The sequence below is a fragment of the Oncorhynchus clarkii genome, unplaced genomic scaffold, assembly GCF_045791955.1.
Source record: "Oncorhynchus clarkii lewisi isolate Uvic-CL-2024 unplaced genomic scaffold, UVic_Ocla_1.0 unplaced_contig_3316_pilon_pilon, whole genome shotgun sequence".
Classification (NCBI taxonomy): Eukaryota; Metazoa; Chordata; class Actinopteri; order Salmoniformes; family Salmonidae; genus Oncorhynchus; species Oncorhynchus clarkii.
In genome coordinates this window covers 21,335-26,795 of record NW_027258617.1, presented here as the reverse complement: position 1 = coordinate 26,795, position 5,461 = coordinate 21,335, and positions in this window count along the sequence as shown.

Sequence of the window (5,461 nt, the reverse complement as noted above, 5' to 3'; positions counted from 1 at the left end):
CAAACTGTCCTCGTCCTTAACTTCCACTGGAACCACAGACACGTTTTAGGTCCTAGTGCCCGTCGAGTTTAAGGCTGGTTGGTTCTGTTGACATGCTTCCTCTCTCTCCGCTAATGCCCTTCAACGAGACGTTCTCAAGATTAACAAGCTTCCTTCTCCAAAAACAAAATTAATAATAAACATGCAGGAGTCTCAATTGCTTCCTTAATAAAGATAAAGAATGGTATAGTCTGTTCATGTGATCTCCACGTTATAGTCTATTCATGTGATCTCCATGTTATAGTCTATTCATGTGATCTCCATGTTATAGTCTATTCATGTGATCTCCATGTTATAGTCTATTCATGTGATCTCCACGTTATAGTCTATTCATGTGATCTCCATGTTATAGTCTATTCATGTGATCTCCACGTTATAGTCTATTCATGTGATCTCCACGTTATAGTCTATTCATGTGATCTCCATGTTATAGTCTATTCATGTGATCTCCACGTTATAGTCTATTCATGTGATCTCCATGTTACAGTCTATTCATGTGATCTCCACCTTATAGTCTATTAATGTGATCTCCATGTTATAGTCTATTCATGTGATCTCCACGTTATAGTCTATTCATGTGATCTCCACGTTATAGTCTATTCATGTGATCTCCATGTTACAGTCTATTCATGTGATCTCCACGTTATAGTATATTCATGTGATCTCCATGTTATAGTCTATTCATGTGATCTCCACGTTATAGTCTATTCATGTGATCTCCACGTTATAGTCTATTCATGTGATCTCCATGTTATAGTCTATTCATGTGATCTCCATGTGAGCATGTATTACCCTGATCAGAAGTATCCTCATTTGACCTCCCAGTGTTGGCCACTATTGGCTTTTGTTGCTAATCCCCAAAATCAGTACATGAGGAGAATAACTTTGACATGGCATTGTTACATAAGGAGAATAACTTTGACATGGCATTGTTACATAAGGAGAATAACTTTGACATGGCATTGTTACATAAGGAGAATAACTTTGACATGGCATTGTTACATAAGGAGAATAACTTTGACATGGCATTGTTATATAAGGAGAATAACTTTGACATGGCATTGTTACATAAGGTTGTTACTGGAGAGGACTGACCAGGTTCACTTACAGGTTGATACTGGAGAGGACTGACCAGGTTCACTTACAGGTTGTTACCGGAGAGGACTGACCAGGTTCACTTACAGGTTGTTACTGGAGAGGACTGACCAGGTTCACCTACAGGTTGTTACTGGAGAGGACTAACCAGGTTCACTTACAGGTTGATACTGGAGAGGACTGACCAGGTCCACTTACAGGTTGTTACTGGAGAGGACTGACCAGGTTCACTTACAGGTTGTTACTGGAGAGGACTGACCAGGTTCACTTACAGGCTGTTACTGGAGAGGACTGACCAGGTTCACTTACAGGTTGTTACTGGAGAGGACTGACCAGGTTCACTTACAGGTTGTTACTGGAGAGGACTGACCAGGTTCACTTACAGGTTGTTATTGGAGAGGACTGACCAGGTTCACGTACAGGTTGTTACTGGAGAGGACTGACCAGGTTCACTTACAGGTTGATACTGGAGAGGACTGACCAGGTTCACTGGTCAGTCCTCTCGTGAACAGGGAGAAGAGGAGACAGACAGCATCGCATCTCACATCTCATTACTCCTTCTGGAAACATCTGAGCTCAATTTTGAGTCTCACAGCAAAGGGTCTTGAATACTTATGTAAATAAGGTATCTGTTTTTTTATTTTTAATAGATTTGCAAAAAAAAACGGTTTTTGCTTTGTCATTATGGGGTATTGTGATGTCATTATGGGGTATTGTGATGTCATTATGGGGTATTGTGATGTCATTATGGGGTATTGTGATGTCATTATGGGGTATTGTGTGTAGATTGATATGGAAAACAAACAATTTAATCAATTTTAGAATAACGTAACAAAATATGGAAAAAGTCAAGGGGTCTGAATACTTGCAGCACTGGCAGCACTGGCAACATGCCTTTCCCTTCCGCATAGCAGTGGTTAAGTTAAAACCACTTCCTACATTCCTACACACAAGTCATGATTTATGGTTTCAGATCAAACACTCACGAATCATGAGCACACAGTGGATTCAGCACAGTATTATACACCACAGTGTACGTTGGAAAGATTCCATCACCGTCTTTGCAGTAGATTATTTCACACCAAAAAACAAACAGCTGAGGACACCTCTAATCTCAGAGAACACAATCAGAATCTAGCAGAGTAGAGCATCTCTAACGCAACACACTCTTAGTGCCCCATCTCCTGGCCAACTATACTAAGCACATACTGGATCCTGGACTTTCTGATGGGCCGCTCCTCAGGTGGTCAGGGTAGGCAACAATACATCAGCCACGCTGTAAAACGCTCCTCCCTCCTTCCCTCCCACCCTCCAGCAGAACTCTCCTCCCTCCCACCCTCCAGCAGAACTCTCCTCCCTCCCACCCTCCCGTAGAACTCTCCTCCCTCCCTCCCGTAGAACTCTCCTCCCTCCCTCCCGTAGAACACTCCTCCCTCCCGTAGAACTCTCCTCCCTCCTTCCCGTAGAACACTCCTCCCTCCCTCCCGTAGAACTCTCCTCCCTCCCTCCCGTAGAACTCTCCTCCCACCCTCCCGTAGAACTCTCCTCCCTCCCTCTCATAGAACACTCCTCCCTCCCTCCCGCAGAACTCTCCTCACTCCCAACCTCCCGTAGAACTCTCCTCCCTCCCTCCCGTAGAACTCTCCTCCCTCCCTCCCTCCCTCCCTCCCTCCCGTAGAACTCTCCTCCCTCCCTCCCTCCCTCCCGTAGAACACTCCTCCCTCCCTCCCGTAGAACACTCCTCCCACCCTTCCGTAGAACTCTCCTCCCTCCCTCCCGTAGAACTCTCCTCCCTCTCTCCCGTAGAACTCTCCTCCCTCCCTCCCGTAGAACACTCCTCCCTCCCTCCCGTAGAACGCTCCTCCCACCCTCCTGTAGAACGCCCCTCCCTCCCACCCTCCTGTAGAACGCTCCTCCCTCCCACCCTCCCGTAAAACTCTCCTCCCTCCCGTAGAACTCTCCTCCTTCCCCCCTGTAGAACGCTCCTCCCTCCTTCCCTCCCACCCTCCATAGAACGCTCCTAACCTCCTTCCCTCCCACCCTCCAGCAGAGCTCTCCTCCCTCCCACCCTCCCGTAGAACTATCGTCCCTCCCGTAGAACTCTCCTCCCTCCTGTAGAACGCTCCTCCCTCTCCCTCATTTGGAACGCTCCTCCCTCCCTCCCTCTCCCTCATGTAGAACGCTCCTCCCTCCCCCCTCTACCTCCTGTAGAACGCTCCTCTCTACCTCCTGTAGAATGCTCCTCCCTCTCCCTCATGTAGAACGCTCCTCCCTCCCTCCCCCTCATGTAGAACGCTCCTCCCTCCCTCTCCCTCATGTAGAACGCTCCTCCCTCCCTCCCTCCCTCCCTCTCCCTCATGTAGAACGCTCCTCCCTCCCTCATCTAAAACTCTCCTCCCTCCCTCGCTCCCTCCCTCCCTCCCTCTTGTAGAACGCTCCTCCCTCCCTCATCCAAAACTCCCCTCCCTCCCTCCCTCCCTCCCTCCCTCCCTCCCTCCCTCCCTCCCTCCCTCCCTCCCTCCCTCATCTAAAACTCTCCTCCCTCCCTCCCTCCCTCCCTCTATCCCTCTCCCTCTTGTAGAATGCTTCTCCCTCCCTCTCCCTCATGTAGAACGCTCCTCCCTCCCTCATCTAAAACTCCCCTCCCTCCCTCCCTCCCTCCCCCTCTTGTAGAATGCTCCTCCCTCCCTCTCCCTCCTGTAGAGCGCTCCTCCCTCCCTCCCTCCCTCTCCCTCTTGTAGAATGCTCCTCCCTCCCTCACCCTAATGTAGAACTCTCGTCCCTCGTTGCCCGGTCCTTTGATCTGGAAGATATAGAAAGCTCCGGGGTAACTGGTGGTGGCCTGCATCTGGAAGATATAGAAAGCTCCAGGGTAACTGGTGGTGGCCTGCATCTGGAAGATATAGAAAGCTCCGGGGTAACTGGTGGTGGCCTGCATCTGGAAGATATAGAAAGCTCCAGGGTAACTGGTGGTGGCCTGCATCTGGAAGATATAGAAAGCTCCGGGGTAACTGGTGGTGGCCTGCATCTGGAAGATATAGAAAGCTCCGGGGTAACTGGTGGTGGCCTGCATCTGGAAGATATAGAAAGCTCCGGGGTAACTGGTGGTGGCCTGCATCTGGAAGATATAGAAAGCTCCAGGGTAACTGGTGGTGGCCTGCATCTGGAAGATGTCTGCTGGGACGCTGCGGCCTGAGGACAGGTCCATGTGACGGTAAAGGATGGTGAAGGGCCTGTCTCTACAAGCTGGGTTCTCAGTACTACACATACACTGACTGGAGAGAGGGAGGAATGGGATTGGGGGGGGGGGGGGGGGAGATGTATCACTTAGAGAGGGAGGAATGGGATTGGGGGGGGGGATTTATCACTTAGAGAGGGAGGAATGGAATTGGGGCGGGGAGAGATGTATCACTTAGAGAGGGAGGAATGGGATTGGGGGGAGATGTATCACTTAGAGAGGGAGGAATGGGATTGGGTGGCGAGATGTATCACTTAGAGAGGGAGGAATGGGATTGGGGGGGATGTATCACTTAGAGAGGGAGGAATGGGATTGGGGGGAGATGTATCACTTAGAGAGGGAGGAATGGGATTGGGGGGGAGAGATGTATCACTTAGAGAGGGAGGAATGGGATTGGGGGGGTGTATCAGTTAGAGAGGGAGGAATGGGATTGGGGGGGGGGGAGATGTATCACTTAGAGAGGGAGGAATGGGATTGGGGGGAGATGTATCACTTAGAGAGGGAGGAATGGGATCGGGGAGGAGATGTATCACTTAGAGAGGGAGGAATGGGATTGGGGGGGTGTAGAGATGTATCACTTAGAGAGGGAGGAATGGGATTGGGAGGAGATGTATCACTTAGAGAGGGAGGAATGGGATTGGGGGGGAGAGATGTATCACTTAGAGAGGGAGGAATGGGATTGGGGGGAGATGTATCACAGAGAGGGAGGAATGGGATTGGGGGGGGATGTATCACTTAGAGAGGGATAAATGGGATTGGGGGAGATGTATCACTTAGAGAGGGAGGAATGGGATTGGGGGGAGATGTATCACTTAGAGAGGGGGGAATGGGATTGGGGGAGATGTATCACTTAGAGAGGGAGGAATGGGATTAGGGGGGATGTATCACTTAGAGAGGGATAAATATCACTTGAACTCCTGTGTTCATGTTCATAAGGCATCAGAGTAGGAGAGTACTGATCTTGGATCAGACCCCCCCCCCTCTTGTCCATGTCACAAAATTAATTATTATCGAAAATACTAAATTGATCCGAGATCAGCACTCCTAATCTGAGATGCATTTATGTACATAGGAGCATTCCAATGAGAG